This window comes from Canis aureus, chromosome 13, assembly GCF_053574225.1.
Source record: "Canis aureus isolate CA01 chromosome 13, VMU_Caureus_v.1.0, whole genome shotgun sequence".
NCBI classification, from domain to species: domain Eukaryota; kingdom Metazoa; phylum Chordata; class Mammalia; order Carnivora; family Canidae; genus Canis; species Canis aureus.
Window position 1 is genome coordinate 60,765,672 of NC_135623.1, and position 9,271 is coordinate 60,774,942.

At 37.2% G+C, this 9,271-nt stretch overlaps 1 long non-coding RNA gene across 1 annotated transcript; it reads right to left on the bottom strand.

Annotated features, from left to right (window-relative positions):
* Positions 1–4,498: 4,498 nt before the first annotated feature.
* LOC144281683 (uncharacterized) lies at positions 4,499–8,079 on the bottom strand. Its single transcript, XR_013350108.1, has 3 exons — positions 7,882–8,079; positions 6,745–6,872; positions 4,499–4,745 (listed from the first exon to the last, which is right to left on the bottom strand). It is a non-coding gene; the product is annotated as an uncharacterized LOC144281683 (long non-coding RNA).
* Positions 8,080–9,271: the final 1,192 nt, after the last annotated feature.

A 9,271-nucleotide genomic window follows, 5' to 3' on the forward strand; every position in this document is an offset into this window, starting at 1 on the left:
GCTGGTGGCCTTTCACACAACCAGTATATATATGAATTAGAAGAGAACTTTCAAATGTATAACATGCTGTCTCTAGATCTAAAAAAAAAAAAAAAAGACCAAGAATTGCGTTTCTTTCTTTCTTTGTGGTGTGAGGTGAGATATTCCCCAGGCCCTAACCCCACTAAGCATTTCATTGACATAGGTAGGCTCCTGAATCTTCACAGTTTGTCTCCTACCCTAGGAATGCATGGATCTTAACACAACACACATACTTTGTGCTCATCTGGTTCTATTAGCATGATGTTTTTATTAGACCAATGTGATATACCACAGAGTATCAGTCCAGGCTCCTTTTTGATGACATTATGGCAGACAGTATGGGGTTTTAACATGGACTTGGGGCAACACAGGAAATGTATAAAACTGTCTGTGTTACATAAATGCAAATCACTTTCCTGACATGGATGGGATGGAAGGCTTTTATCAGCTCAAAGACAGTATATTGTATATCAGAATTTTTGTTAATCTATACTAGTGAAAATACCATATCCAGTATAACAGCTGCAATTGAAGCTACTAATTGATTAACTTTATGGAATTTCACTGTCATCCCTCATGATCAATGATACTTCTCTAAAGCCCAGGTTGGAGGTTGGTTCATTTAGCAGGAATATCATAGAGACCATCCTCTATTCTGTTAGCATGATACTAATCTCTGTCATTCAGTCCCAAGACACAGTATTGATTTACTATATTGGAAAGAAAACATTTCAGAGCTTCTAGCTGGCCTTCTCCCCTACAATAGCTGATACCCCAAACATCAAGAATTACTTGAGGGTTTTCTGTCAACTACCAAGTATGCACATTCCAATTTTGCTTTAGAGAAATGACCACAGGGTAGGTTCGTGGCTGGGACCTGGGCCAGGATGCCACCTATTACCTGGCCACCACACATCCCCAAGCTAATAGGAGGCCAAGTTGGCACTTTGAGTCCTCGAGCAATGACATTCATTTAGATTCATTGTCCAGTAATCTTCTACAGATCTGGGTAATTCCTTCTCCCCCATGCACATTTACAAGAGTTAATGTTTATAATTCACTTTAGAAACAAAACTAGGGAATTGGAACTGAATACACTTGTTGCACTGTCGCAGGGTCTATCCTCATAGGAATTTGATTTCTCCTTCAGTTAATGGGTTCCAGCTCTGAGAATTGGCTCAGGTACAGAAACTAAGGAATCACGACTGTTTACTGGGGTAGCCATCTTCCATCTCCTGCTTATCCATCCTTGATTTTTCTTGGTTGTATAAATTGAATAGTACCCTTACGGACCACCCTCTGCTCTTGCCTGTGGAATACCATCTCTGTACCTCTCTGAAGGGTGAGCTTTCTTTGCCACCACCCCAAACGGGGTGCCACTGATTGTAATAATCACACACACCTTGCACCACCACCTGATCTTTATTACTTTGGAATCCTATTGTCAGCATTGCTGGAAAGGAGCCCATTTCTATGACAGCACATCCTACTATCAGCCCTGGCCTAGGTAAGGACAGACGTTACTGAACTTCTCAGTGATGCTGATGTCACTCTATGGAAGATTTATTTGTTAAAAAGGTTTATCCAAGGGGATCCCTGGGTGGCGCAGCGGTTTGGCGCCTGCCTTTGGCCCAGGGCGCGATCCTGGAGACCCGGGATCGAATCCCACGTCGGGCTCCTGGTGCATGGAGCCTGCTTCTCCCTCTGCCTATGTCTCTGCCTCCCTCTCTCTCTGTGTGACTATCATAAATAAATAAAATAAAAAAAAAATCATCAGCTCTAAATGTACTAATTAAAAAAAAAAAAAAAAAAAAAAAAAAAAGGTTTATCCAAGAGTGCCAATTTCATTGATATTTCTAGCTTAAAGCACAATAATATCAATTTTTTTGGAGAAAAAATACATATATCACAGGAAACTAAGGGACTGAGCAACTGAGAACACACAACCACATTGTCTTCCAATTTTAATTATTTGAAATGTATGTGTATTTTTCATTGCTGAAACAGCTACAGAATTTTATGGAGAATCGTTTCCTCCCACTGAACTTTTCTCAGGTTTGCAGAGGCACTGAGAGTTAGTAAGTAAAACCTGACGGAATCTGCATTAAGGAAAGAAATGAGACTTTATATCAAGAACTGAGATATTCCTGAAATGAATACACATATGCAGAGAACAACAATGATAGCAAGTACCACAGATTGTGGATTAAATAAAATGTAGCATTTTTCTTGGGCAAGGCAAGTTGGGCATCCTGGAAATTAGAAACTAATGAGGTCATTTAGGTTTTGTTTTGTTTTTATTTTTTTTTTTTAACCATGGAAACTACTAGATTATTCCAGGTGGGCTTCAATCCCTAGTGTTTTCCCAAATTTCAAGGTCACACCTCCAGTAATATGGTGGATTATATGATAAATGCTGCGGAACTCTGAAGTTTCACCATGGAATGCAGTGGCCTGAAACTAATCTGGTAGCAACAAGCTAAGTAGCTGCTATTACCTACTCACTTTATGTTAATTCTGTAATTACTCAGGTGGAAATACAGGTAGAAAAATCATTAGAAGTGTCTTTGATAAACATTTTCTTTTAGAATCATGTTTGCTTATTTTTCACTTAGAGTTTTAAGAAAATGAAGAATATTAGAGTGAGGTGGATAATCTAAGAAACGTCACCTTGCACATGAGAAACCTGGGACCCCAAGGTCTGTCTTAGACCAGATGTGTCTCATGCAAAAGTTTCATAATTCCTAGCGAGATATGCAATTTCAAGTTTTCTTTCTTGAAAAGACGTAGGATTGACATTTTGACTAGTCAGAAGGTAAGTGACTTAATTATACAATATAATGTTTTCAATGATTTCTCAGACTTCCCAAGAAACCATGTCACATTTTCTTGATTTTCAGAATTTTATTCAATGTCAGCCTAAGGAACACTTACTCCTAGTAAAGAGTAAGGAAAATAGTGCCTTATTTCCTCATTTTTTTTTTTACCTAATGGTTCATTGACAAGAACACAAAATCAAATGTTGAAAGACAAAATATTAGAGTCTATACTACTAAATATACAACTTCAATTATATTTCAGTCTTCTATTTCCTTAAAACTGTGAATAACTTTAAATTTGTAAAGAAAAAAAAGCAAAGAAATTCTTTTGGCTTTAAAAAAATTAATGTGTAATATTAGCTTATGTTCTGAAATTTTCTTTTGTTCTGAAGAATTTATTTATTTATTCATGTGAGACACAGAGAGAGAGCAGAGACATAGGCAGAGGGAGAAGCAGGCTCCATGCAAGGAGCCCGATGCGGGACTCGATCCTGGGATTCCAGGATCACACTCTGAGCCAAAGGCAGATGCTCAACCACTGAACCACCCATGTGCCTCCAGAATTTTCTTTTAAGACAACTTTATGTCAATTTACCTCAAAATTTACTTCTCTGGAATATTTCAGAATGTATAGTCTTTGAGTTGGCTTTCAAAAGTTCTCACGAGTATTAAAAAACACTAAAGTAATTTCATGTACTTGCCACTTCAGATTTGGAATTATTCTGTAAGTCTCATGACAAAAAAATCACAGTAATATTTTCAAAACTATTCTAAACCTCCATTAAATGAAAGAACAGAAACTAAATCTCCATTTACCACCTTCAAGGGACTTAAATCAGATTGATTGTCTTGGTTTCACAGTTTAACTTCAATTTAGATTCAAATTTTGATCAGTATTATTTTGATAACTTACTAACAATAGAATCTAAGCACAAGAAACAAGCTATTTGCTGCTCCTCTTCTTGGTGGTAGTATTAGTCAACCATGTAAGCCTGTTTTCTTAAAATCATTGTTCATTACATGTTTTTGCTGGCCTGTCTATTAAAGTCACTCTTGAAACTGGAGGCTTTGGTGGTGACATGTCGATAAACAGAAATAATCATCCAAGTACTGATAACCTTTTTTTTAAGATTTTATTTATTTATTCATGAGACGCAGAGATACAGGCAGAAGGAGGAGCAGGCTCCACGCAGGGAGCCCGGTGCGGGACTCGATCCTGGACCCACGGATCATGCCCTGAGCCAAAAGCAGATGCTCAACCACTGAGCCACCCAGGTGTCCCATAACTCATGTTTTTTAACAGAAAAGTAAATACTCATTAAATGCTAACCAATTCATGCAGGAATCTAAATAAAAAGGGGCAAACCTCTTTCTTTAAAACAAAACAAAACTCTAAAACCAGCAGATCAGAAAATGGATTCATGACTTCAACACATTAGCAGCAAAATCATTCCCTAGAAGCACTAATCTGTGACCTAGACACTGAAGAATAAGATGAAAGGACAGAAAACACAATATCATCTATGATATCAATTTAAATGAACACAAAGGAAACATGAGTTTTTATAACTAAAAGCATTCTCTTTATTCAACACTCACATTTTTAATAGTAATTTTTTATTTTTATTTTTTTTAATAGTAATTTTTTAAAAGGGGATTTCCATGATTATCCACGAGATAATTGCTCTTCTACTGTCTTCAAAGACGGCTTCCCTTTCCCATAAAAAGGCTGAAAGGTACAAAGGTAGGTAAGAGAGTGAAGGGGCTGGATTCACATGTGGTAGGTTGTAGCACACTCAGAAGAAGTGCTCCTGGGAAGAGTCCAAGCTTCTCCAAGTGATGCTCCAGATTCCACAGGAGACTGAAGAGCATGGAGGTCATGCCCACTGCCAATGACTGCATGGCCTAGTTCACCAATATGAAAACAAGGAAAGAAGTTTGAACATGACGCCCAGTCATGCTGACTGAAGACCATATGAAATGCCTGTGGCTAACATTTCTGAGGACTTACAAAGGTACCCCCACCTTTCTATACATTAGGACTATTAACACATGGGATTTTCCCAACAACCCTGTGAAGACTTACAGATGAGGAAACCATATCTGCAACAGGTCAAATAACTTACTCAAGGTTTCACATGGAGTATGAAGCAGTCAGGGTGTAAACTCTAGGAGTCTGGCCCCTAGACCTATACTCTTTGTTTTTTAAAGATTTTGTTTATTTATTTATTTGAGAAAGAGGGCATGCACATGCAAGAAGAGGGAGGGGGCAGAGAGGGTGCTGAGGGCAAGAGAAAAGGAGAAGCAGACTCCCCACTGAGCAGAGAGCCTGAGGTGGGCTGGAAGGCAGACACTTAACTGACTGACCCAAGGTCTCTCCAGACCTGAACTCTTAACTACTGTGACATCTTCAAAAAGTTAACTGTACATCCCAGTGATGGTGTTCTATAAACAGACAGATAAATAATCTATAAATCAGTCATAGTCAGTCAAAGGGTATATGTGTGTATATGTTTGTTATACACGCACATGCACAAATACATACACATATATATTAAATGAATACATGTCTGTTAGGACATTAATTCTCTATTACATTTCAGTTATTATCTCTTAAATAGACATATACAACTATGAGGAGAGTACACAACCAGTTTGAATTTCATAGTTTCTAACTCTATGAGAATTCTAAATTTAGTTTCTGTAATTTAATCTAATACTTTGTCTAAATCCCTATTCTCTCCAATGCATTTATTTAATCATCCCTCAGGTAAAGTCAGTGAAATTAGAAATTACTCTATAACTCCAGGTTAAAATTCAGTTAGCTCTGAATTTAAATCTGGAAAGTGCTTCCTATCATATTGCTTCTGTGGACTTTCATTCTTTATGTCTGGTCTTTGAATATCCCTGTACCTGAGGGAGATCTGCAGATGTCATGGCTTCATTGTGACTGTAGGACCCTTTCAATCCTCTCATAGGATTGAATACCTCTATAGGTATGGGAAATTGTTGAATTGCTCTTCTAGCATCCCGGGGACTCCAGAGTCTCCTGGAGCTTTCCTAGGTCTCCTCTCCAGTAGACCATCCTGGCCACCATTGTCTGCCCAGCTGGGCACAGCTCTGGTCTAGGCTTCCTCTGGAAGGCTGTTTCTTTCCCAGCTGTAGTCTACTGGGAAGACCTGGATCCTCTCCGTTCTTGGATCCCCCCAAACCTATCTGGGGATATTGCTCCTTTTCCCTGCCAACCTGGCAGAGATGACCATCTTTTAGCACCATCTTTAGCACCATCTTTTCTGAGACCACACTAGTATCTAACCCTGCAGTGATTAGCTTTCCTCTTGTTAACCTTTCCTCTCTCAGACAGTGAAATGTTATCTCCTTTGGTTTGGTTTGTTTGTTTTTAAATATTTTATTTATTGATTTGAGAGAGAGAGCAAGAGCATGAGCGGTTGGGGGGGGGGGGGAAGGAGAGGGAGAAGCAGACTCCCTGCTGAACAGAGTCCAATGAGGGGTCATGACCCAAGCGGAAGGCAGACGCTTAACTGACTGAGCCACCCAGGTGCCTCTGTTATCTCTTTTTGGGAGGAAATCTGCCACTTATAGTTTCATGAATTCTTCCCAAAATTATGGTTTATGGATAAGTTATATGTTCTGATTCTTTCAGGCTCTTATTTTTTAAGAACACAAAATTTTCATTGTTTTTTTTATAAGATAGTCTCTCTCTAAGATATGAAAACTGTTTTGTCAAATTTAACTCTGAGGCTAGACTGCCAGGGTTCAAATTCCAGCTCTGTCACTTACTAGTTTTACGGTTATTTAAATGCTCTGGTACTCAATTTCCCTGTGTGTTTGTACATACATATATAGTAAATTATACATGTTAAATAATACATATACTACTTACCTTATAGAAATGTGATGAGGATTTGATAAATATGTGAAGCACTTGGAGCACAGGAGGCACATAAAAGCATTAACTATTATTATTATTGATATTATTATCAGGCAAAAGCTGGGTAAAGAATCTTAGACCTAGAAAAATGCAGGAAAGAAAAAGCTGGCTCAGTACCTATTAATTTTATCCTGACCCAAATTTTTCTTATTTAGTAAGAATATTTTGTGAAGAAGAAAGATTGGTTTTTCTTAAAATTAATCAATAAATTAATTCTAAGAGATTTACTAATGTGTTACATTTCACTAATGTGGTGAAAGAAAAAATATTAATTCATTTTTTTTTTTACTTCAAATCCACTCTATTGTCAGCTGATCTCCTAGCAGGCAATGAGAAGACATCTAGAATCCACTGGAAAAAGGAAACTCTATTTTATAATGCCATCTAAATCAAGCCCTGTGAAATATTTGATTTTTTGACAAATATTTCCTGAGAGTCTTACAATATAGTTTCATGCTAAATGTTAAGCTGCATGCCAAGATGAAGGTCTAAAACACTTTTTCTTTTATTTTCTAGGAGGTTACCATACAGAGAGGTAAATAGATATATGCATAAAAATAATTACTCTTTAGGATAAAAAGCATTTTAATTAGGTCCCAAGTTGCTATGGAAGGCAGAAGGTGCATTTAATACTGATTTAGGCAAGATCCAAAAGGATTCCATGGAGAATATGACATTTGAGCAGAAACTCAAGAGAAGGATATACGCAAAAGGGTGCTGACAAAATCTTAACAACTATCTGAAAAAATATATACGTGTATATAGGTATATATATGCCTAATTTTATTATAAAAATTAATGATATAAACATATTTAGCACACAATTTACAAATAATAAGATATACTATAATTTTTATTGTAATTTCCATATAGACAGATTCTCACAGTATTCATTGATTGTTGCTAACCTCTTGTGTCTATAGACAGTCTATGTTTGCAATTAAAAAATGAACACAATTGCAAATGTCCAATGTTGGAACTTTAATAGTGTGTCAAGTTTATAGAATTGATAATAGTTTTTGAATACTAAGAATATATTTCTTCATTTTGGGGGCTATTTGCTATCTAAAAACCACACGCATAACATACCTTCGAGTTTAATTCACATTATTGACACTTTCCTCATGATTTTTTGAGTCTAGAGACAATCAACCAAATGACAGATCCAACTCTGATTTTTAGTACTTGCTGACTTCCATGGTATAATACTCCCAGCATGTCTGATTGCCAGCTCCCAAGCTACATCATGTCAGTGAAAACAATCTTGAGAAGAGATTTGCAGCGGCACATTATACTGTAAACATAAGTAGCATAAAAACATAGAAAAATAGTAAAATGTGGTCAAACAATTAGGAAGTCATAATTTTTAATGTTGCTTGCCTTTGTTTATTTTATAACTTATTTACTGTAATTATAATTTATTTACTGTAAGTTTATATAATTTGATTTTTTTAGATGATTATGTTAACAACTGTCTCATAAACTCTTGAAATCTCCTCCACGACAACTCCTGCACACTTGTAGATATTTTGTTTATAGGATATCTACATGGCTGGATCATTACCCTAATTCATAGATGAAGAAAGAGAGAATCAGAAAAGCTAAGTAACATGTCTGAGGTCATTCAACAGCTAAGTCATGGAGCTAAAGTTTAACCCAGAGCTATATCATTTCTAAGGACTTCTTACATCCAGGAATTTATGGAGCCCTGAACTGGGAAAATAGGATATACATACTGTTTTTTAACCGTTTGCTTATTAGGTGTGTGTGTGTGTGTGTGTGTGTGTGTGTGTAAGTATATGTGAGAGACAGCATTTGGTCTGAGATGTATATTCATTAAAGTCTAAATGTGAGGGTGGGGAGAATATTAGACTCTCTATCACCTCAAAGTTTCCTATGGGTACTGCTGTCTACCAAAAAGAACACAGAAAGTGGCTTAAACTGGTTCTCAATACAGATCTTTGGAATTTTGATCAGCAGGGAAAGAAAGGGAACTTGACCAGGAAACCAATCATGCGGGAGGCCAGAGGCCCACAAAGTCAACAATGGACAAGCAAGTGTGACTCAGGAGAGGCTGCGTAGTGGATAGAAGGGAAGAGCATGTGCTGGAAGACAAGGCCAGCAAAACATTAAGAGATGTTTCTATCCGACCATGACGAGCTGAAATTCCGGTTTCCAGCAAACTCGTTAATTCGGTTCTTTTCAACTTGTAAAAAATATTCACTCCATTTTTCGGTGGGCAGGGAATTCATAAGGGTGTCTCCAAAAGAATTATTTTTTCCTAGGATTCTGGCCACTAAAAAGTCACCCCAGTCTCTCTTTTCTAATTCATTTGACTGTCACTGTTACCTCCCAAAGGACATCCCTGTCAGAGCTTTGCCATCAACCATTTCAAGCAGCTGCTTTTCTCGCTGTTCCACTGGATTTTTCAGATGTCAGAGTGACTGCTCCCTAAATCTTAAACTTAGTGCATCTCAAG